This window comes from Anolis carolinensis, chromosome 6, assembly GCF_035594765.1.
Source record: "Anolis carolinensis isolate JA03-04 chromosome 6, rAnoCar3.1.pri, whole genome shotgun sequence".
In the NCBI taxonomy this organism is placed as follows: Eukaryota; Metazoa; Chordata; class Lepidosauria; order Squamata; family Dactyloidae; genus Anolis; species Anolis carolinensis.
The window spans coordinates 67,476,680-67,499,655 of NC_085846.1; the positions used below are offsets into that span (position 1 = coordinate 67,476,680).

A 22,976-nucleotide genomic window follows, 5' to 3' on the forward strand; every position below is an offset into this window, starting at 1 on the left:
CACACACGTACACCAAAATGCCTAGAAAGGTTGCTGACCAAACACTGCACACTAGTCCCTCCCAGCTTCAGCTGGCCCTGAGGCATTCTGCCCATTTCCCACCTTGTGTCAGTCCAAGTCCTTCCCATTTGGGCCCGCTGCAAATGCCACCGCAGAAGACAGACAGGCCTGAAAGACCAGGAACACACAGCAAGGAGAAACGCTGCAGCACCAGAACAAGAAGGCTTCAGCTGCCTTGCCCTAATCTTTTCATGTTTTCGAATTAAAACCCCCTAACACTGATATCCCAAAAGCCCCTGAGCACAGAAGATCGGGCCTTTCATTGCCGTTTTCTCCACGTGTTAGAAACCTGAACCGCATTTGCAAGTTTGGTGGCATGGCCAAAGCCGGGAAATCCAAGGAGCTTCCTCAGTTTTGGGCGAGAGAGCTGAACGGCCTTTTTGAAATAAGGATAGTAGGATGTGTTATTCTGTGTCCCGGTGAAACCCTTTTGTTTGGGAAACGTAGCAATCTACGGGCCGCGCATCACGGAATTTCGATTGGAGAAAATTTTTTCTGCAAGTTTCAGAAATCTGAGCTCATTTCCAGGACGTGAGTCTGCATCTAGGTATTTCAGTAGGACTTCTTTGCTTTGGTTGCGGCAGGCAGGAGAGCCGGGTGCTAAGGCCAGGCAGCAGGAAAGAATGTCAGCTTGGACTCCTCCATGAAGGAACGCCAAAGGAATCGAAAGCTGCGATGGAGGCAAAAAGCCTACAGCACCCGGTATTCCCAGGCGGTCTCCCATCCAAGTACTAACCAGGCCCGACCCTGCTTAGCTTCTGAGATCAGACGAGATCGGGCGTGTTCAGGGTGGTATGGCCGTAGGCAGAAGTGCTGCTCGCTTTCTCTCTCTTAGGTTCGAACAAGCTCCGCCACTTCAATCCAAAACAGCACCATCTATTGGTCACTGACACAAAGGCCCACCTCCTCCTCCTCTTCTTTCTCCAACTCCTCCTCCTCCACCACCTTGCTACAAGAGACATACACCAGCACACACGTACACCAAAATGCCTAGAAAGGTTGCTGACCAAACACTGCACACTAGTCCCGCCCAGCTTCAGCTGGCCCTGAGGCACTGTGCCCATTTCCCACCTTGTGTCCGTCCAAGTCCTTCCCATTTGGGCAATTTGCAAATGCCACCGCAGAAGACAGACAGGCCTGAAAGACCAGGAAAAACACAGCAAGGAGAAACGCTGCAGCACCAGAATAAAAAGGCTTCAGATGCCCTGCCCCAATCTTTTCATGTTTTCGGATTAAAGCCCCCTAACACTGAAATTCCAAAACCCCCTGAGCACGGAGGATCGGGCCTTCATTGCCGTTTTCTCCACCTGTTAGAAACCTGAACTGCATTTGCAGGTTTGGCGATATGGCCAAAGCTGGGAAAGCCAAGAAGCTTACTCAGTTTTGGGCGAGAGAGCTGACTTGCCTTTTTGAAATAAGGATAGTAGGATGTGTTATTCTGTGTCCCAGTGAAACCCTTTTGTTTAGGAAACGTAGCAGTCTACGGGCCGCGCATCACGGAATTTCGATTGGAGAAAATGTTTTCTGCAAGTTTCAGAAATCTGAGCTTATTTCCAGGACGTGAGTCTGCATCTCGGTATTTCGGTAGGACTTCTTTGCTTTAGTTCCGGCAGGCAAGAGAGCCGGGCGCTAAGGCCAGGCAGCAGAAAAGAATGTCAGATGGACTCCTCCATGAAGGAACGCCAAAGGAATCGAAACCTGCGATGGAGGCAAAAAGCCTACAGCACCCGGTATTCCCAGGCGGTCTCCCATCCAAGTACTAACCAGGCCCGACCCTGCTTAGCTTCCGAGATCAGACGAGATCGGGCGTGTTCAGGGTGGTATGGCCGTAGGCATACGTGCTGCTCGCTTTCCCTCTCTTAGGTTCGAACAAGCTCCGCCACTTCAACCCAAAACAGCACCATCTATTGGTCACTGACACAAAGGCCCACCTCCTCCTCTTCTTTCTCCAACGCCTCCTCCTCCACCACCTTGCTACAAGAGACATACACCAGCACACACGTACACCAAAATGCCTAGAAAGGTTGCTGACCAAACACTGCACACTAGTCCCTCCCAGCTTCAGCTGGCCCTGAGGCATTCTGCCCATTTCCCACCTTGTGTCAGTCCAAGTCCTTCCCATTTGGGCCCGCTGCAAATGCCACCGCAGAAGACAGACAGGCCTGAAAGACCAGGAACACACAGCAAGGAGAAACGCTGCAGCACCAGAACAAGAAGGCTTCAGCTGCCTTGCCCTAATCTTTTCATGTTTTCGAATTAAAACCCCCTAACACTGATATCCCAAAAGCCCCTGAGCACAGAAGATCGGGCCTTTCATTGCCGTTTTCTCCACGTGTTAGAAACCTGAACCGCATTTGCAAGTTTGGTGGCATGGCCAAAGCCGGGAAATCCAAGGAGCTTCCTCAGTTTTGGGCGAGAGAGCTGAACGGCCTTTTTGAAATAAGGATAGTAGGATGTGTTATTCTGTGTCCCGGTGAAACCCTTTTGTTTGGGAAACGTAGCAATCTACGGGCCGCGCATCACGGAATTTCGATTGGAGAAAATTTTTTCTGCAAGTTTCAGAAATCTGAGCTCATTTCCAGGACGTGAGTCTGCATCTCGGTATTTCAGTAGGACTTCTTTGCTTTGGTTCCAGTAGGCAGGAAGACCGGGCGCTAAGGCCAGGCAGCAGAAAATAATGTCAGCTTGGACCCTTCCATGAAGGAACAGCAAAGGAATCGAAAGCTGCGATGGAGGCAAAAAGCCTACAGCACCCAGTAGTCCCAGGCGGTCTCCCATCCAAGTACTAACCAGGCCCGACCCTGCTTAGCTTCCAAGATCAGACGAGATCGGGCGTGTTCAGGGTGGTATGGCCGTAGGCATATGTGCTGCTCGCTTTCCCTCTCTTAGATTCGACCTGGCTTAGCCACTTCGTCTCAAAACAGCACTATCTATTGGTCACTGACACAAAGGCCCACCACCTCCTCCTCCTCCTCTTCTTTTTCCTCTTCCTCCTCCTCCTCCTTGCTACAAGACATACACCAGCACACACATACACCCGAAGGACTAGAAAGGTTGCTGAGTAATCATTGCAAACTAGTCCCATCCGGCTTCAGCTGGCCCTTAGGCACTGTGCCCATTTCCCACCTTGTGTCCGCCCAAGACCTTACCATTTCGGCTCTCTGCAAATGCCGCCTCGGAAAACAGACAGGCCTGAAAGACCAGGAAAAACACAGCAAGGAGAAACGCTGCAGCACCAGAATAAAAAGGCTTCAGATGCCCTGCCCCAATCTTTTCATGTTTTCGGATTAAAGCCCCCTAACACTGAAATTCCAAAACCCCCTGAGCACGGAAGATTGGGCCCTTCATTGCCATTTTCTCCACCTGTTAAAAACCTGAACCGCATTTGCAAGTTTGGCGGCATGGCCAAAGCCGGGAAATCCAAGGAGCTTGCTCAGTTTTGGGCGAGAGAGCTGAATTTCCTTTTTGAAATAAGGATAATAGGACGTGTTGTTCTGTGTCCCGGTGAAACCCTTTTGTTTGGGAAACGTAGCAGTCTAAAGGCCGCGAATCACGGAATTTCGATTGGAGAAAATGTTTTCTGCAATTTTCAGAAATCTGATCTTATTTCCAGGACGTGAGTCTGCATCTAGGTATTTCAGTGCTTTGGTTCCAGTAGGCAGGAAGACCGGGCGCTAAGGCCAGGAAGCAGAAAAGAATGTCAGCTTGGACCCTTCCATGAAGGAACACCAAAGGAATCGAAAGCTGCGATGGAGGCAAAAAGCCTACACCACCCGGTATTCCCAGGTGGTCTCCCATCCAAGTACCAACCAGGCCCGACCCTGCTTAGCTTCCGAGATCAGACGAGATCGGGCGTGTTCAGGGTGGTATGGCCGTAGGCAGACGTGCTGCTCGCTTTCCCTCTCTTAGGTTCGAACAAGCTCCGCCACTTCAATCCAAAACAGCACCATCTATTGGTCACTGACACAAAGGCCCACCTCCTCCTCTTCTTTCTCCAACTCCTCCTCCTCCACCACCTTGCTACAAGAGACATACACCAGCACACACGTACACCAAAATGCCTAGAAAGGTTGCTGACCAAACACTGCACACTAGTCCCTCCCAGCTTCAGCTGGCCCTGAGGCATTCTGCCCATTTCCCACCTTGTGTCAGTCCAAGTCCTTCCCATTTGGGCCCGCTGCAAATGCCACCGCAGAAGACAGACAGGCCTGAAAGACCAGGAACACACAGCAAGGAGAAACGCTGCAGCACCAGAACAAGAAGGCTTCAGCTGCCTTGCCCTAATCTTTTCATGTTTTCGAATTAAAACCCCCTAACACTGATATCCCAAAAGCCCCTGAGCACAGAAGATCGGGCCTTTCATTGCCGTTTTCTCCACGTGTTAGAAACCTGAACCGCATTTGCAAGTTTGGTGGCATGGCCAAAGCCGGGAAATCCAAGGAGCTTGCTCAGTTTTGGGCGAGAGAGCTGAAGGGCCTTTTTGAAATAAGGATAGTAGGATGTGTTATTCTGTGTCCCGGTGAAACCCTTTTGTTTGGGAAACGTAGCAATCTACGGGTCGCGCATCACGGAATTTCGATTGGAGAAAATGTTTTCTGCAAGTTTCAGAAATCTGAGCTCATTTCCAGGACGTGAGTCTGCATCTAGGTATTTCAGTAGGACTTCTTTGCTTTGGTTGCGGCAGGCAGGAGAGCCGGGTGCTAAGGCCAGGCAGCAGGAAAGAATGTCAGCTTGGACTCCTCCATGAAGGAACGCCAAAGGAATCGAAAGCTGCGATGGAGGCAAAAAGCCTACAGCACCCAGTATTCCCAGGCGGTCTCCCATCCAAGTACTAACCAGGCCCGACCCTGCTTAGCTTCCGAGATCAGACGAGATCGGGCGTGTTCAGGGTGGTATGGCCGTAGGCAGAAGTGCTGCTCGCTTTCTCTCTCTTAGGTTCGAACAAGCTCCGCCACTTCAATCCAAAACAGCACCATCTATTAGTCACTGACACAAAGGCCCACCTCCTCCTCCTCTTCTTTCTCCAACTCCTCCTCCTCCACCAACTTGCTACAAGAGACATACACCAGCACACACGTACACCAAAATGCCTAGAAAGGTTGCTGACCAAACACTGCACACTAGTCCCGCCCAGCTTCAGCTGGCCCTGAGGCACTGTGCCCATTTCCCACCTTGTGTCCGTCCAAGTCCTTCCCATTTGGGCAATTTGCAAATGCCACCGCAGAAGACAGACAGGCCTGAAAGACCAGGAAAAACACAGCAAGGAGAAACGCTGCAGCACCAGAATAAAAAGGCTTCAGATGCCCTGCCCCAATCTTTTCATGTTTTCGGATTAAAGCCCCCTAACACTGAAATTCCAAAACCCCCTGAGCACGGAGGATCGGGCCTTCATTGCCGTTTTCTCCACCTGTTAGAAACCTGAACTGCATTTGCAGGTTTGGCGATATGGCCAAAGCTGGGAAAGCCAAGAAGCTTACTCAGTTTTGGGCGAGAGAGCTGACTTGCCTTTTTGAAATAAGGATAGTAGGATGTGTTATTCTGTGTCCCAGTGAAACCCTTTTGTTTAGGAAACGTAGCAGTCTACGGGCCGCGCATCACGGAATTTCGATTGGAGAAAATGTTTTCTGCAAGTTTCAGAAATCTGATCTTATTTCCAGGACGTGAGTCTGCATCTAGGTATTTCAGTGCTTTGGTTCCAGTAGGCAGGAAGACTGGGCGCTAAGGCCAGGAAGCAGAAAAGAATGTCAGCTTGGACCCTTCCATGAAGGAACACCAAAGGAATCGAAAGCTGCGATGGAGGCAAAAAGCCTACAGCACCCGGTATTCCCAGGCGGTCTCCCATCCAAGTACTAACCAGGCCCGACCCTGCTTAGCTTCCGAGATCAGACGAGATTGGGCGTGTTCAGGGTGGTATGGCCGTAGGCATACGTGCTGCTCGCTTTCCCTCTCTTAGATTCGACCTGGCTTAGCCACTTCGTCTCAAAACAGCACTATCTATTGGTCACTGACACAAAGGCCCACCACCTCCTCCTCCTCCTCTTCTTTTTCCTCTTCCTCCTCCTCCTCCTTGCTACAAGACATACACCAGCACACACATACACCCGAAGGACTAGAAAGGTTGCTGAGTAATCATTGCAAACTAGTCCCATCCGGCTTCAGCTGGCCCTTAGGCACTGTGCCCATTTCCCACCTTGTGTCCGCCCAAGACCTTACCATTTCGGCTCTCTGCAAATGCCGCCTCAGAAAACAGACAGGCCTGAAAGACCAGGAAAAACACAGCAAGGAGAAACGCTGCAGCACCAGAATAAAAAGGCTTCAGATGCCCTGCCCCAATCTTTTCATGTTTTCGGATTAAAGCCCCCTAACACTGAAATTCCAAAAACCCCTGAGCACGGAAGATTGGGCCCTTCATTGCCGTTTTCTCCACCTGTTAAAAACCTGAACCGCATTTGCAAGTTTGGCGGCATGGCCAAAGCCGGGAAATCCAAGGAGCTTGCTCAGTTTTGGGCGAGAGAGCTGAATTTCCTTTTTGAAATAAGGATAATAGGATGTGTTGTTCTGTGTCCCGGTGAAACCCGTTTGTTTGGGAAACGTAGCAGTCTAAAGGCCGCGAATCACGGAATTTCGATTGGAGAAAATGTTTTCTGCAAGTTTCAGAAATCTGATCTTATTTCCAGGACGTGAGTCTGCATCTAGGTATTTCAGTGCTTTGGTTCCAGTAGGCAGGAAGACCGGGCGCTAAGGCCAGGAAGCAGAAAAGAATGTCAGCTTGGACCCTTCCATGAAGGAACACCAAAGGAATCGAAAGCTGCGATGGAGGCAAAAAGCCTACAGCACCCGGTATTCCCAGGCGGTCTCCCATCCAAGTACTAACCAGGCCCGACCCTGCTTAGCTTCCGAGATCAGACGAGATCGGGCGTGTTCAGGGTGGTATGGCCGTAGGCAGACGTGCTGCTCGCTTTCCCTCTCTTAGGTTCGAACAAGCTCCGCCACTTCAACCCAAAACAGCACCATCTATTGTTCGCTGACACAAAGGCCCACCTCCTCCTCTTCTTTCTCCAACGCCTCTTCCTCCACCACCTTGCTACAAGAGACATACACCAGCACACACGTACACCAAAATGCCTAGAAAGGTTGCTGACCAAACACTGCACACTAGTGCCTCCCAGCTTCAGCTGGCCCTGAGGCACTCTGCCCATTTCCCACCTTGTGTCAGTCCAAGTCCTTCCCATTTGGCCCGCTGCAAATGCCACCGCAGAAGACAGACAGGCCTGAAAGACCAGGAACACACAGCAAGGAGAAACGCTGCAGCACCAGAACAAGAAGGCTACAGCTGCCTTGCCCTAATCTTTTCATGTTTTCGAATTAAAAACCCCTAACACTGATATCCCAAAAGCCCCTGAGCACAGAAGATCGGGCCTTTCATTGCCGTTTTCTCCACGTGTTAGAAACCTGAACCGCATTTGCAAGTTTGGTGGCATGGCCAAAGCCGGGAAATCCAAGGAGCTTGCTCAGTTTTGGGCGAGAGAGCTAAACGGCCTTTTTGAAATAAGGATAGTAGGATGTGTTATTCTGTGTCCCGGTGAAACCCTTTTGTTTGGGAAACGTAGCAGTCTACGGGCCGCGTATCACGGAATTTCGATTGGAGAAAATGTTTTCTGCAAGTTTCAGAAATCTGAGCTCATTTGAGTCTGCATCTAGGTATTTCAGTAGGACTTCTTTGCTTTGGTTGCGGCAGGCAGGAGAGCCGGGTGCTAAGGCCAGGCAGCAGGAAAGAATGTCAGCTTGGACTCCTCCATGAAGGAACGCCAAAGGAATCGAAAGCTGCGATGGAGGCAAAAAGCCTACAGCACCCGGTATTCCCAGGCGGTCTCCCATCCAAGTACTAACCAGGCCCGACCCTGCTTAGCTTCCGAGATCAGACGAGATCGGGCGTGTTCAGGGTGGTATGGCCGTAGGCAGAAGTGCTGCTCGCTTTCTCTCTCTTAGGTTCGAACAAGCTCCGCCACTTCAATCCAAAACAGCACCATCTATTGGTCACTGACACAAAGGCCCACCTCCTCCTCCTCTTCTTTCTCCAACTCCTCCTCCACCACCACCTTGCTACAAGAGACATACACCAGCACACACGTACACCAAAATGCCTAGAAAGGTTGCTGACCAAACACTGCACACTAGTCCCTCCCAGCTTCAGCTTGCCCTGAGGCACTCTGCCCATTTCCCACCTTGTGTCTGCCCAAGTCCTTCCCATTTGGGCCCGCTGCAAATGCCACCGCAGAAGACAGACAAGCCTGAAAGACCAGGAACACACAGCAAGGAGAAACGCTGCAGCACCAGAACAAAAAGGCTTCAGTTGCCTTGCCCTAATCTTTTCATGTTTTCGTATTAAAACCCCCTAACACTGATATTCCAAAAGCCCCTGAGCACAGAAGATTGGGCCTTTCATTGCCGTTTTCTCCACGTGTTAGAAACCTGAACCGCATTTGCATATTTGGTGGCATGGCCAAAGCCGGGAAATCCAAGGAGCTTGCTCAGTTTTGGGCGATAGAGCTGAACGGCCTTTTTGAAATAAGGATAGTAGGACGTGTCATTCTGTTTTCCGGTGAAACCCTTTTGTTTCGGAAACGTAACAGTCTACGGGCCGCGCATCACGGAATTTCGATTGGAGAAAATGTTTTCTGCAAGTTTCAGAAATCTGAGCTTATTTCCAGGACGTGAGTCTGCATCTCGGTATTTCAGTAGGACTTCTTTGCTTTGGTTCCGGCAGGCAGGAGAGCCAGGCGCTAAGGCCAGGCAGCAGAAAAGAATGTCAGCTTGGACTCCTCCATGAAGGAACACCAAAGCAATCGAAAGCTGCGATGGAGGCAAAAAGCCTACAGCACCCGGTATTCCCAGGCGGTCTCCCATCCAAGTACTAACCAGGCCCGACCCTGCTTAGCTTCCGAGATCAGACGAGATCGGGCGTGTTCAGGGTGGTATGGCCATAGGCAGATGTGCTGCTCGCTTTCCCTCTCTTAGATTCGAACAAGCTTCACCACTTCATCTCAAAATAGCACCATCTATTGGTCACTGACACAGAGGCCCACCTCCTCCTCCTCTTCTTTCTCCTCCTCTTCCTCCTCCTTGATACAAGAGACATAAACCAGCAGACACACACCCGAATTCCTAGAAAGGATGCTGACCAATCACTGCACACTACTCCCACTTTCAGCCGGCCCTGAGGAACTGTCCCATTTCCCACCCTGTGTCCACCCAAGACCTTCCCATTTGGGCTCGCTGCAAATGCCGCCTCAGAAGACAGACAGGCCTGAAAGACCAGGAACACACAGCAAGGAGAAACGCTGCAGCACCAGAACAAAAAGGCTTCAACTACCCTGCCTCAATGTTTTCATATTTTTGGATTAAATCCCCCTAAATTTAAAATTCCAAATGCCCTGGAGCACAGCAGATTGGGCCCTTCATTGCCGTTTTCTCCACCTGTTAGAAACCTGAACCGCATTTGCAAGTTTGGCGGCATGGCCAAAGGCGGGAAATCCAAGGAGCTTACTCAGTTTTGGGCGATAGAGCTGAATTGCCTTTTTGGAATAAGGATAGTAGGACGTGTTATTCTGTGTCCCGGTGAAACCCTTTTGTTTGGGAAACGTAGCAGTCTAAAGGCCACGCATCACGGAATTTCGACTGGAGAAAATGTTTTCTGCAATTTTCAGAAATCTGAGCTTATTTCCAGGACGTGAGTCTGCATCCAGGTATTTCAGTAGGACTTCTTTGCTTTGGTTCCGGCAGGCAGGAGAGCCGGGCGATAAGGCCAGGCAGCAAAAAAAAAAGTCAGTTTGGACTCCCCCATGAAGGAACACCAAAGGTATCAAAAGCTGCAATGGAGGCAAAAAAAAAGCCTACAGCACCCGGTATTCCCAGGCAGTCTCCCATCCAAGTACTAACCAGGCCCAACCCTGCTTAGCTTCCGAGATCTGACGTGTTCAGGGTGGTATGGCTGTAGGCAGATGTGCTGCTTGCTTTCCCTCTCTTAGGTTCGAACAAGCTCGGCCACTTCAACCCAAAACAGCACCATCTATTGGTCACTGACACAGAGACCCACCACCTCCTTCTCCTCTTTTTTCTCCTCCTCCTCCTCCTTGATACAAGAGACATACACCAGCACACATGCAGCCCTCTAGCAAGGACAATAATTGATTAGAAATCATGGGAGATGCAGCTCACCATTATCTACAGAGCTGCACAATCTCCAGTCCTACTGTATGAAACGTGATCATTTCCCGTAGTTTTAACTCACTCTTAAAGCTTAGGGTCCAAGCCACTGTAGTAACCAATCAGTGCACAAAATGGCATTTCAATAATACTTGGCAAGATTCTCCTATATTTCCTTTTGAACTCCCACCATGAAATAAAGAGCCAGACACAAGAAAATGGATCTAAAGGGCCATTTTCTGACCTATTTATTGAAATAACTCATAATAACCAGTAGAGGGAAAATCTGTAAAACACAAGACGTAACTCGTGGGTTGATGGTCCCCTAGTGAATGTAGTCCCTGGTCCAGATGTCACTCCCTCTGACCACTTCCAAGGACATCATGTACCAAGGACTCTTTGGCTGGACTTCTCAGCCGATCATAGTTGGAAAGCCATCCTGACGCAGCTCCCTCCGAAACAGCAGAGTTTTTAAAGAGTGAAAATCCTCAATCCTGTTCCATTGGTAGCTTCCATTTTATGAAAACTTATGGGGGTCACCCCCTAAGGCACGGTGCCTACCATAACTATTTAACCTTTAACATGCATTAAAATATTATTAATGACTCAAGAAAGCATATTTAAATGACACCACCCAAAGCCAATTACCACATCCATCTGAAACAGTGTGGGGTAGGCGAAAAAACCCCAAGGCAAACTTGGGGGAAAAAATTCCTACCCGGCCCTTGCGCGACCAGTTTATACTCACACTGTCCATAGGGTGGTAGGGTGGGTCATGCCAGCACGAGGGAAACTGAAAGAGGGCAATGGAGCTGCCTCATCAAACTTGTTGCTTCCCCTCCTTTACACAGAAGGGGCCGGCAGACTAGCTGGCCTCAGCAAATCGGGATCATTCATGGAGTCTTTCAATCTGCCCTCCTATACCTTAAGCCTTACTTGGCTGCAGGTGGGGCTTTGTGGATGTACAATAAATACATCTTGAAGAGATAGCCAGGCAGAAGAGTCATTACACAGTTATGGAGAGTAAAGCCACAAGGAAGAAATGTCATTGCTTGAATCAGAAGTCACAATTGGCTACACGTTTGTTTTTGAATTCTTGGTAAAAAAAATTCAGAACAACTGGTTGAGGAGGACTTTCCAAATAAATTTCTCAGAATAAGTTGGATCTTCATTTAGACCTGGACACAACAGGTTATGTCCTATTCCAAGTCTCTTAAGATAGTCTTCCTGGAATGTTTCCCCCATCTCGATACACCTGAAATCTGTAGTTCTTCATCTCAAGTAGTATTTCCATATCTATGAGAATAAGTCAGCTTCCAGGTAACAAATGCCATGAAATCAGAAACAGAACAGCAAAATGTCTTCTTCAAACTCCCCTCATTCAAGATTTTAATCCCATTTTAGACATCATTTGTTCATATACAGTCCATGCCATTGCTGCCATCAGTGTGCGCCGCAAGGCCTTTGGGACACCAACACTGAAAATGCCAGTCCATAGTCCTGTTGGAGAAAGAAGAAAGCATGGTTGTCACCTTACCCATCACATTCTTCAATCATTCTTCAATAATTACACAACATCTATAGATGTCAAGTCAAAATTAGTTCTTTGCATGGTTTCCTCAGAACAACCCTGATATAAAAACATCAGCCCATTTCAAATGTTATTGGTATATATTTTTCCTCTTGTTTAAGAGATTATCGTTCTCTCCCATCCTAACCTTAAGGCCTAATCTTTCAGGAAAAGGAATTATTCTAATTCTAATAAATTTCTTGCAAATGTGTTATTTTCTTTTTGAATTCAAAGGACAGAAATAATCTGTCTCAAAATGATCCAGGTTGTTCAGATTGACAATTAAAACTTTGTATAGTACTGGGAAGGCCAGTGCTGTAGCCATTCCAAATGAGTTTCCCTCCCATCCCTTTTCTCTCTCTCCCTCCCTGCTGTTGGAAATTGTGGGAGTTGAAATACCAAAAAGCACTGAGAGGGGGAATGGTGGGAGGGGCCAAATGTCTGCAGTGTGGAAACCTCTTCATTAAAAAATACACAAAGACACAAAGTGCACTAAACAGTGTAATTGTAAGGTAGGGAAAAACTCCATTTTATTACGAAATGGAGTTAGACTGAACTCTCTTCTTCTGAACACTTCTGAAGCAGTTGCATTCATTAGAAGGATTAGATTAAGATGGATAAAACATGTTTTAGGAAACCAACTAACCAACCCAGTCTTACCCTAAAGATTAAGGCAACTGCCTGTCGTCTCCAAATATATTATTGGATTACAGTTGCACATGGGTTTTTATAACATCAGCAGGTTGAGTAGCTAATGATATCAGAATCCCGACAAAGTTTCCACAGCCAAAGTTCACAAGAGGCAGAAGTGCTGGATTGGAAGTGAGCAAGCAAAGAAGAAAAAAAGGAAAGAAGAAGTTACCATTCCAAAATTAGCTTTTTTTAAGGCGAGAAGGAGAACAGTGATATTTTAGTAGCTTATATATAAAATACAGCTGACAAGATATAATGAAAATATTCCATTAATTTGCATTTAATAAGATTGCACCCCCTTTGATATATACCATTTTTTCAATGAATCCCATAATTAAGTCTAATTTCATAGCCAGCGTTTTTTCAAGTAAGAAAGGACAACAGAACATGCTGTAAATGTTTCATTTTAAACACAGGCCACATCTAGATTCTATTTTTTAAAAATCAGCATTTTACCTCTACCAGGTTTGGGGAACATATAGAACTCCAGAGACTGTCGAGCTCCAAATCCTATCAATCTCAACCAATATGACCCATAGCCCAGTATGATAGACCTTTGGGTGCATCACATTTCGAGTTCCGTCATGGCAGAACAAACTCTGCAATTCAGACTACAGGAAACTATGAGGATAACTATGCCCTTACCGTCTGGTGCAATATTTTCTATCTGTACAGCCTTCAGATTTCTGATTTTTTTAAAAAAACAAACAAAACATCAATTAAAATGTCACAAATAAATGAGATTCGATTCAATGCAACATTTCCTCACGCTCCCAAAACTTGAGCGAAATTTCAAATTCTTCAGTGGAGTTCAAGGTACAAGAGTCTTTTCTTGTGATGCTGTCAAAAAAAGTAACAGAAATCATCAACATCCAATGCCTTCTGATCTGAAAGAGAAAGTGGGGAAACATCAAGCAGGGAAAGGGGCTCTGCAGCCTGGTCTTAAGCATGCCTACACCGCTATCCTGCCCAAAAGTCAGGTAGAGCTAGGAACTCAAGCCAGGCTGCAGAAACGAGAGTCAGCTTGGACTTTTCTTCTTGAAGAAATGCCAGTTGACAAATGCGAAGGAGCAAAAGCCCTACAGCACCCGGCATTTCTAAGCGGTCTCCCGTCCAAGGACATACTGGGCCCGCCCTGCTTAGCTTCCGAGATCAAGTGAGATCGGGCGTATTCAGAGCGGATTGACCGTAGGCCGTGACCTCCACAAACTAACTCTTTTGAAGTTGAAAGGGATTGAAAAGTCCTGGATGTAGAAGCCGCACTGCCGGGTTGAAGGAACAATGGACCCAGAAACATATTCGATGCTTCATCCTAAGAAAGGAACCTCATGTCCACGATACACCGACATGTAAATTCCGGGAGATCATTTCCTTCAGAGTCTTGCTTTTTTTTTGTAAAAAAAGCATCATTTCAAACGCCCCGAATCAATAAGATTCGGCTGAATTGAACATCACCAGCTCCCACAACCTGAGGGAAATGTCCAAGTCTTCAGTGGAGTTCAAAGTTCAAGAGTCTTTTCTTGTGATGCTCTCAAAAGAAGTTTCGGGAGTCATCAACATCCAATGCCTTCCAATCGGAAAGAGAAAGTGGGGAGTGGAGAAACATCACGCAGGGCAAGGAGCTCTGCAGCCTGGTCTTAAGCATGCCTACACCGCTATCCTGCCCAAAAGTCAGGTAGAGCTAGGAACTCAGACCAGGCTCCAGAAAGGAGAGTCAACTTGGACCTTTCTTCTTGAAGAAATGCCAGTTGACACATGCCAAGGAGGAAAAGGCCTACAGCACCCGGCATTCCCAGGCGGCCTCCAATCCAAGGACATACTGGGTCCGCGCTGCTTAGCTTCCGAGATCAAGTGAGATCGGGCGTATTCAGAGCGGATTGACTGTAGGCTGTGACCTCCACAAACTAACTCTTTTGAAGTTGATAGGGATCGAATAGTCCTGGATGTAGAAGCCGCACGGCCAGGTTAAAGGAACAATGGACCCAGAAAAATATTCGATGCTTCATCCTAAGAAAAAAACCTCATGTCCACGATAGACCAACACGTAAATTCCGGGAGATCATTTCCTTCAGAGTCTTGCTTTTTTTTAAAAAAGCATCATTTCAAACACCCCGAATCAATAAGATTCGGCTGAATTCAACATCACCAGCTCCCACAACCTGAGGGAAATTTCGAAGTCTTCAGTGGAGTTCAAGGTGCAATAGACTTTTCGTATGATGCGCTCAAAAGAAGTTTCGGGAGTCGTCAACATCCAATGCCTTCCAATCGGAAAGAGAAAGTGGGGAGTGGAGAAACATCACGCAGGGCAAGGGGCTCTGCAGCCTGGTCTTAAGCATGCCTACACTGCTATCCTGCCCAAAAGTCAGGTAGAGCTAGGAACTCAGGCCAGGCTGCAGAAATGAAATTCAGCTTGGACTTTTCTTCTTGAAGAAATGGCAGTTGACACATGCCAAGGATGAAAAGGCCTACAGCACCCGGCATTCCCAGGCGGTCTCCTGTCCAAGAACATACTGGGCCCGCCCTGCTTAGCTTCCGAGATCAAGTGAGATCGGGCGTATTCAGAGCGGATTGACTGTAGGCTGTGACCTCCACAAACTAACTCTTTTGAAGTTGATAGGGATCGAAAAGTCCTGGATGTAGAAGCCGCACTGCCGGGTTAAAGGAACAATGGACCCAGAAAAATATTCGATGCTTCATCCTAAGAAAGGAACCTCATGTCCACGATACACTGACACGCAAATTCAGGGAGATCATTTCCTTCAGTCTTGCCTTTTTTTTAAAAAAAAAGCATCATTTCCAACGCCCCGAATCAATAAGATTCGGCTGAATTGAACATCACCAGCTCCCACAACCTGAAGGAAATGTCCAAGTCTTCAGTGGAGTTCAAAGTTCAAGAGTCTTTTCTTGTGATGCTCTCAAAAGAAGTTTTGGGAGTCGTCAACATCCAATCCCTTCCAATCGGAAAGAGAAAGTGGGGAGTGGAGAAACATCACGCAGGGCAAGGGGCTCTGCAGCCTGGTCTTAAGCATGCCTAGACCGCTATCCTGCCCAAAAATCAGGTAGAGCTAATAACTCAGGCCAGGCTCCAGAAAGGAGAGTCAACTTGGACCTTTCTTCTTGAAGAAATGCCAATTGACACTTGCCAAGGAGGAAAAGGCCTACAGCACCCGGCATTCCCAGGCGGTCTCCCGTCCAAGGACATACTAGGTCCGCCCTGCTTAGCTTCCGAGATCAAGTGAGATCGGGCGTATTCAGAGCTGATTGACCGTAGGCCGTGAACTCCAAAAACTAACTCTTTTGAAGTTGATAGGGATCGAAAAGTCCTGGATGTAGAAGCCGCACTGCCGGGTTCAAGGAACAATGGACCCAGAAACATATTCGATGCTTCATCCTAAGAAAGGAACCTCATGTCCACGATACACCAACACGTAAATTCCAGGAGATCATTTCCTTCAGAGTCTTGCTTTTTTTTAAAAAAGCATCATTTCAAACACCCCGAATCAATAAGATTCGGCTGAATTCAACATCACCAGCTCCCACAACCTGAGGGAAATTTCCAAGTCTTCAGTGGAGTTCAAGGTGCAAGAGTCTTTTCTTGTGATGCTCTCAAAAGAAGTAGCAGGAGTCGTCAATATCCAATGACTTCTAATCTGAAAGAGAAAGTGGGGAGTGGAGAAACATCATGCAGGGCAAGGGGCTCTGCAGCCTGGTCTTAAGCATGCCTACACCGCTATCCTGCCCAAAAGTCAGGTAGAGCTAGGAACTCAGGCCAGGCTCCAGAAAGGAGAGTCAACTTGGACCTTTCTTCTTGAAGAAAGGCCAGTAGACACATGCCAAAGAGGAAAAGGCCTACAGCACCCGGCATTCCCAGGCGGTCTCCCGTCCAAGGACATACTAGGTCCGCCCTGCTTAGCTTCCGAGATCAAGTGAGATCGGGCGTATTCAGAGCGGATTGAGCGTAGGCTGTGACCTCCACAAACTAACTCTTTTGAAGTTGAAAGGGATCTAAAAGTCCTGGATGTAGAAGCCGCACTGTGGGGTTGAAGGAACAATGGACCCAGAAACGTATTCGATGCTTCATCCTAAGAAAGGAACCTCATGTCCACTATACACCGACAGGTAAATTCCGAGAGATCATTTCCTTCAGAGTCTTGTTTAAAAAAAAAAAAGCATCATTTCAAACGCCCTGAATCAATAAGATTTGACTGAATTCAACATCAGCAGCTCCCACAACCTGAGGGAAATTTCCAAGTCTTCAGTGGAGTTCAAGGTGCAAGAGTGTTTTCTTGTGATGCTCTCAAAAGAAGTTGCGGGAGTAGCAACATCCAATGCCTTCCAATCGGAAAGAGAAAGTGGGGAGTGGAGAAACATCAAGCAGGGCAAGGGGCTCTGCAGCCTGGTCTTAAGCATGCCTACACCGCTATCCTGCCCAAAAATCAGGTAGAGCTAGGAACTCAGACCAGGCTCCAGAAAGGAGAGTCAACTTGGACCTTTCTTCTTGAAGAAATGCCAGTTGACACATGCCAAGGAGGAAAAGGCCTACAGCACCCGGCATTCCCAGGCAGACTCCCGTCCAAGGACATACTGGGTCCGCCCTGCTTAGCTTGCGAGATCAAGGGAGATCGGGCGTATTCAGAGTGGATTGACTGTAGGCCGTGACCTCCACAAACTAACTCTTTTGAAGTTGATAGGGATTGAAAAGTCCTGGATGTAGAAGCCGCACGGCCAGGTTAAAGGAACAATGGACCCAGAAAAATATTCGATGCTTCATCCTAAGATAGAAACCGCATGTCCATGATACACCGGCACGCAAATTCAGGGAGATCATTTCCTTCAGAGTTTTGCTTTAAAAAAAAAAAAGCATCATTTCCAACGCCCCGAATCAATAAGATTCGGCTGAATTGAACATCACCAGCTCCCACAACCTGAGGGAAATGTCCAAGTCTTCAGTGGAGTTCAAAGTTCAAGAGTCTTTTCTTGTGATGCTCTCAAAAGATGTTTCGGGAGTCGTCAACATCCAATGCCTTCCAATCGGAAAGAGAAAGTGGGGAGTGGAGAAACATCACGCAGGGCAAGGGGCTCTGCAGCCTGGTCTTAAGCATGCCTACACTGCTATCCTGCCCAAAAGTCAGGTAGAGCTAGGAACTCAGGCCAGGCTGCAGAAATGAAATTCAGCTTGGACTTTTCTTCTTGAAGAAATGGCAGTTGACCAATGCCAAGGAGGAAAAGGCCTACAGCACCCGGCATTCCCAGGCGGTCTCCCGTCCAAGAACATACTGGGCCCGCCCTGCTTAGCTTCCGAGATCAAGTGAGATCGGGCGTATTCAGAGCGGATTGACCGTAGGCCGTGACCTCCACAAACTAACTCTTTTGAAGTTGAAAGGGATCTAAAAGTCCTGGATGTAGAAGCCGCACTGCCGGGTTGAAGGAACAATGGTCCAAGAAACATATTTGATAATTCATCCTAAGAAAAGAACCTCATGTCCACGATACACCGACACGTAAATTCCGGGAGATGATTTCCTTCAGAGTCTTGCTTTTTTTACAAAAAAGCGCCATTTCCAATGGTCCGAATCAATAAGGTTAGGCTGAATTCAACATCACCAGCTCCCACAACCTGAGGGAAATTTCCAAGTCTTCAGTGGAGTTCAAAGTGCAAGAGTCTTTTCTTGTGATGCTCTCAAAAGAAGTAGCAGGAGTCGTCAACATCCAATGCCTTCTAATCTGAAAGAGAAAGTGGGGAGTGGAGAAATATCACGCAGGGCAAGGGGCTCTGCAGCCTGGTCTTAAGCATGCCTACACCGCTATCCTGCCCAAAAGTCAGGTAGAGCTAGGAACTCAGGCCAGGCTCCAGAAAGGAGAGTCAACTTGGACCTTTCTTCTTGAAGAAATGCCAATTGACACATGCCAAGGAGGAAAAGGCCTACAGCACCCGGCATTCCCAGGCGGTCTACCGTCCATGGACATACTAGGTCCGCCCCGCTTAGCTTCCGAAATCAAGTGAGATCGGGCGTATTCAGAGCGGATTGACCGTAGGCCGTGAACTCCACAAACTAACTCTTTTGAAGTTGAAAGGGATCGAAAAGTCCTGGATGTAGAAGCCGCACTGCCGGGTTGAAGGAACAATGGACCCAGAAACATATTCGATGCTTCATCCTAAGAAAGGCACCTCATGTCCACAATACACCAACACGTAAATTCCGGGAGATCATTTCCTTCAGAGTCTTGCTTTTTTTAAAAAAAAGCATCATTTCAAACACCCCGAATCAATAAGATTCAGCTGTATTCAACATCACCAGCTCCCACAACCTGAGGGAAATGTCCAAGTCTTCAGTGGAGTTCAAGGTGCAATAGACTTTTCGTATGATGCGCTCAAAAGAAGTAGCAGGAGTCGTCAACATCCAATGCCTTCCAATCGGAAAGAGAAATTTGGGAGTGGAGAAACATCAAGCAGGGCAAGGGGCTCTGCAGCCTGGTCTTAAGCATGCCTACACCGCTATCCTGCCCAAAAGTCAGGTAGAGCTAGGAACTCAGACCAGGCTCCGGAAAGGAGAGTCAACTTGGACCTTTCTTCTTGAAGAAAGGCCAGTTGACACATGCCAAGGAGGAAAAGGCCTACAGCACCCGGCATTCCCAGGCGGTCTCCCGTCCAAGGACATACTGGGTCCGCCCTGCTTAGCTTCCGAGATCAAGTGAGATCGGGCGTATTGAGAGCGGATTGACCGTAGGCCGTGACCTTCACAAACTAACTCTTTTGAAGTTGAAAGGGATCGAAAAGTCCTGGATGTAGAAGCCGCACTGCCGGGTTGAAGGAACAATGGACCCAGAAACATATTCGATGCTTCATCCTAAGAAAGGAACCTCATGTCCACGATACCCGACACGTAAATTCCGGGAGATCATTTCCTTGAGAGTCTTGCTTTTTTTTTTTTAAAGCATCATTTCAAACGCCCCGAACCAATAAGATTCGGCTGAATTCAACATCACCAGCTCCTACAACCTGAGCGAAATTTCCAAGTCTTCAGTGGAGTTCAAGGTGCAAGAGTTTTTTCTTGTGATGCGCTCAAAAGAAGTTGCGGGAGTCGTCAACATCCAATGCCTTCCAATCGGAAAGAGAAAATGGGGAGTGGAGAAACATCAAGCAGGGCAAGGGGCTCTACAGCCTGGTCTTAAGCATGCCTACACCGCTATCCTGCCCAAAAGTCAGGTAGAGCTAGGAACTCAGACCAGGCTCCAGAAAGGAGAGTCAACTTGGACCTTTCTTCTTGAAGAAAGGCCAGTAGACACATGCCAAGGAGGAAAAGGCCTACAGCACCCGGCATTCCCAGGCGGTCTCCCATCCAAGGTCATACTGGGTCCGCCCTGCTTAGCTTCCGAGATCAAGTGAGATCGGGCGTATTGAGAGCGGATTGAGCGTAGGCTGTGACCTCCACAAACTAACTCTTTTGAAGTTGATAGGGATCTAAAAGTCCTGGATGTAGAAGCCGCACTGTGGGGTTGAAGGAACAATGGACCCAGAAACATATTCGATGCTTCATCCTAAGAAAGGAACCCCATGTCCACTATACACCGACAGGTAAATTCCGAGAGATCATTTCCTTCAGAGTCTTGTTTTTTTTAAAAAAAGCATCATTTCAAACGCCCTGAATCAATAAGATTTGACTGAATTCAACATCACCAGCTCCCACAACCTGAGGGAAATTTCCAAGTCTTCAGTGGAGTTCAAGGTGCAAGAGTGTTTTCTTGTGATGCTCTCAAAAGAAGTTGCGGGAGTAGCAACATCCAATGCCTTCCAATCGGAAAGAGAAAGTGGGGAGTGGAGAAACATCAAACAGGGCAAGGGGCTCTGCAGCCTGGTCTTAAGCATGCCTACACCGCTATCCTGCCCAAAAATCAGGTAGAGCTAGGAACTCAGACCAGGCTCCAGAAAGGAGACTCAACTTGGACCTTTCTTCTTGAAGAAATGCCAGTTGACACATGCCAAGGAGGAAAAGGCCTACAGCACCCGGCATTCCCAGGCGGACTCCCGTCCAAGGACATACTGGGTCCGCCCTGCTTAGCTTCCGAAATCAAGTGAGATCGGGCGTATTCAGAGCGGATTGACCATAGGCCGTGACCGCCTAAAACTACCTCTTTTGAAATTGATAGGGATCGAAAAGTCCTGGATGTAGAAGTCGCACTGCCGGGTTGAAGGAACAATGGACCCAGAAACATATTCGATGCTTCATCCTAAGAAAGGAACCTCATGTCCACGATACACCAACACGTAAATTCCGGGAGATCATTTCCTTCAGAGTCTTGCTTTTTTTAAAAAAAGCATCATTTCAAACACCCCGAATCAATAAGATTCGGCTGAATTCAACATCACCAGCTCCCAGAACCTGAGGGAAATTTCCAAGTCTTCAGTGGAGTTCAACGTGCAAGAGTCTTTTCTTGTGATGCTCTCAAAAGAAGTAGCAGGAGTCGTCAACATCCAATGCCTTCTAATCTGAAAGAGAAAGTGGGGAGTGGAGAAACATCACGCAGGGCAAGGAGCTCTGCAGCCTGGTCTTAAGCATGCCTACACTGCTATCCTGCCCAAAAGTTAGGTAGAGCTAGGAACTCAGGCCAGGCTGCAGAAATGAAATTCAGCTTGGACTTTTCTTCTTGAAGAAATGGCAGTTGACCAATGCCAAGGAGGAAAAGGCCTACAGCACCCGGCATTCCCAGGCGGTCTCCCGTCCAAGAACATACTGGGCCCGCCCTGCTTAGCTTCCGGGATCAAGTGAGATCGGGCGTATTCAGAGCGGATTGACCGTAGGCCATGACCTCCACAAACTAACTCTTTTGAAGTTGAAAGGGATTGAAAAGTCCTGGATGTAGAAGCCGCACTGCCGGGTTGAAGGAACAATGGACCCAGAAACATATTCGATGCTTCATCCTAAGAAAGGAACCTCATGTCCACGATACACCAACACGTAAATTCCGGGAGATCATTTCCTTCAGAGTCTTGCTTTTTTTTAAAAAAGCATCATTTCAAACACCCCGAATCAATAAGATTCGGCTGAATTCAACATCACCAGCTCCCACAACCTGAGGGAAATGTCCAAGTCTTCAGTGGAGTTCAAGGTGCAATAGACTTTTCGTATGGTGCGCTCAAAAGAAGTTGCGGGAGTAGCAACATCCAATGCCTTCCAATCGGAAAGAGAAAGTGGGGAGTGGAGAAACATCAAGCAGGGCAAGGGGCTCTGCAGCCTGGTCTTAAGCATGCCTACACCGCTATCCTGCCCAAAAATCAGGTAGAGCTAATAACTCAGGCCAGGCTCCAGAAAGGAGAGTCAACTTGGACCTTTCTTCTTGAAGAAATGCCAGTTGACACATGCCAAGGAGGAAAAGGCCTACAGCACCCGGCATTCCCAGGCAGTCTCCCGTCCAAGGACATACTGGGTCCGCCCTGCTTAGCTTCCGAGATCAAGTGAGATCGGGCGTATTCAGAGCGGATTGACCGTAGGCCGTGACCTCGAAAAACTAACTCTTTTGAAGTTGATAGGGATCGAAAAGTCCTGGATATAGAAGCCGCACTGCGGGGTTGAAGGAAAAATGGACCCAGAAACATATTCGATGCTTCATCCTAAGAAAGGAACCTCATGTCCACGATATATCGACACGTAAATTCCGGGAGATCATTTCCTTCAGAGTCTTGCTTTTTTTTAAAAAAAGCATCATTTCAAACACCCCGAATCAATAAGATTCGGCTGAATTCAACATCACCAGCTCCCACAACCTGAGGGAAATGTCCAAGTCTTCAGTGGAGTTCAAGGTGCAATAGACTTTTCGTATGATGCGCTCAAAAGAAGTAGCAGGAGTCGTCAACATCCAATGCCTTCCAATCGGAAAGAGAAATTTGGGAGTGGAGAAACATCAAGCAGGGCAAGGGGCTCTGCAGCCTGGTCTTAAGCATGCCTACACTGCTATCCTGCCCAAAAGTCAGGTAGAGCTAGGAACTCAGACCAGGCTCCAGAAAGGAGAGTCAACTTGGACCTTTCTTCTTGAAGAAATGCCAGTTGACACATGCCAAGGAGGAAAAGGCCTACAGCACCCGGCATTCCCAGGCGGTCTCCCATCCAAGGTCATACTGGGTCCGCCCTGCTTAGCTTCCGAGATCAAGTGAGATCGGGCGTATTGAGAGCGGATTGAGCGTAGGCTGTGACCTCCACAAACTAACTCTTTTGAAGTTGATAGGGATCTAAAAGTCCTGGATGTAGAAGCCGCACTGTGGGGTTGAAGGAACAATGGACCCAGAAACATATTCGATGCTTCATCCTAAGAAAGGAACCTCATGTCCACTATACACCGACAGGTAAATTCCGAGAGATCATTTCCTTCAGAGTCTTGTTTAAAAAAAAAAAAGCATCATTTCAAACGCCCTGAATCAATAAGATTTGACTGAATTCAACATCACCAGCTC

General features: G+C 47.8%; 9 non-coding genes and 11 pseudogenes across 9 annotated transcripts; all 20 read right to left on the reverse strand.

Moving 5' to 3' along the window:
* Positions 1–747: 747 nt before the first annotated feature.
* On the reverse strand, positions 748–866 carry LOC134292803 (5S ribosomal RNA). The gene has a single exon (XR_009999947.1). It is a non-coding gene; the product is annotated as a 5S ribosomal RNA (ribosomal RNA).
* A 909-nt stretch (positions 867–1,775) lies between these two features.
* On the reverse strand, positions 1,776–1,894 carry LOC134292793 (5S ribosomal RNA). Its single transcript, XR_009999937.1, has one exon. It is a non-coding gene; the product is annotated as a 5S ribosomal RNA (ribosomal RNA).
* Positions 1,895–2,801: 907 nt separating this feature from the next.
* On the reverse strand, positions 2,802–2,920 carry LOC134292841 (5S ribosomal RNA). The gene has a single exon (XR_009999972.1). It is a non-coding gene; the product is annotated as a 5S ribosomal RNA (ribosomal RNA).
* Positions 2,921–3,821: 901 nt separating this feature from the next.
* Positions 3,822–3,940, reverse strand: LOC134292818 (5S ribosomal RNA). Its single transcript, XR_009999953.1, has one exon. It is a non-coding gene; the product is annotated as a 5S ribosomal RNA (ribosomal RNA).
* A 907-nt stretch (positions 3,941–4,847) lies between these two features.
* On the reverse strand, positions 4,848–4,966 carry LOC134292800 (5S ribosomal RNA). The gene has a single exon (XR_009999944.1). It is a non-coding gene; the product is annotated as a 5S ribosomal RNA (ribosomal RNA).
* An 899-nt stretch (positions 4,967–5,865) lies between these two features.
* On the reverse strand, positions 5,866–5,984 carry LOC134292804 (5S ribosomal RNA). The gene has a single exon (XR_009999948.1). It is a non-coding gene; the product is annotated as a 5S ribosomal RNA (ribosomal RNA).
* A 901-nt stretch (positions 5,985–6,885) lies between these two features.
* LOC134292794 (5S ribosomal RNA) lies at positions 6,886–7,004 on the reverse strand. The gene has a single exon (XR_009999938.1). It is a non-coding gene; the product is annotated as a 5S ribosomal RNA (ribosomal RNA).
* Positions 7,005–7,901: 897 nt separating this feature from the next.
* On the reverse strand, positions 7,902–8,020 carry LOC134292795 (5S ribosomal RNA). The gene has a single exon (XR_009999939.1). It is a non-coding gene; the product is annotated as a 5S ribosomal RNA (ribosomal RNA).
* Positions 8,021–8,930: 910 nt separating this feature from the next.
* LOC134292797 (5S ribosomal RNA) lies at positions 8,931–9,049 on the reverse strand. The gene has a single exon (XR_009999941.1). It is a non-coding gene; the product is annotated as a 5S ribosomal RNA (ribosomal RNA).
* A 901-nt stretch (positions 9,050–9,950) lies between these two features.
* LOC134292848 (5S ribosomal RNA) lies at positions 9,951–10,059 on the reverse strand (annotated as a pseudogene).
* A 3,546-nt stretch (positions 10,060–13,605) lies between these two features.
* LOC134292775 (5S ribosomal RNA) lies at positions 13,606–13,723 on the reverse strand (annotated as a pseudogene).
* Positions 13,724–14,300: 577 nt separating this feature from the next.
* LOC134292787 (5S ribosomal RNA) lies at positions 14,301–14,418 on the reverse strand (annotated as a pseudogene).
* A 573-nt stretch (positions 14,419–14,991) lies between these two features.
* On the reverse strand, positions 14,992–15,109 carry LOC134292664 (5S ribosomal RNA; annotated as a pseudogene).
* Positions 15,110–15,684: 575 nt separating this feature from the next.
* LOC134292776 (5S ribosomal RNA) lies at positions 15,685–15,802 on the reverse strand (annotated as a pseudogene).
* Positions 15,803–16,375: 573 nt separating this feature from the next.
* On the reverse strand, positions 16,376–16,493 carry LOC134292780 (5S ribosomal RNA; annotated as a pseudogene).
* A 1,264-nt stretch (positions 16,494–17,757) lies between these two features.
* LOC134292849 (5S ribosomal RNA) lies at positions 17,758–17,875 on the reverse strand (annotated as a pseudogene).
* A 1,266-nt stretch (positions 17,876–19,141) lies between these two features.
* Positions 19,142–19,259, reverse strand: LOC134292739 (5S ribosomal RNA; annotated as a pseudogene).
* Positions 19,260–20,522: 1,263 nt separating this feature from the next.
* LOC134292781 (5S ribosomal RNA) lies at positions 20,523–20,640 on the reverse strand (annotated as a pseudogene).
* A 573-nt stretch (positions 20,641–21,213) lies between these two features.
* On the reverse strand, positions 21,214–21,331 carry LOC134292666 (5S ribosomal RNA; annotated as a pseudogene).
* A 572-nt stretch (positions 21,332–21,903) lies between these two features.
* Positions 21,904–22,021, reverse strand: LOC134292711 (5S ribosomal RNA; annotated as a pseudogene).
* Positions 22,022–22,976: the final 955 nt, after the last annotated feature.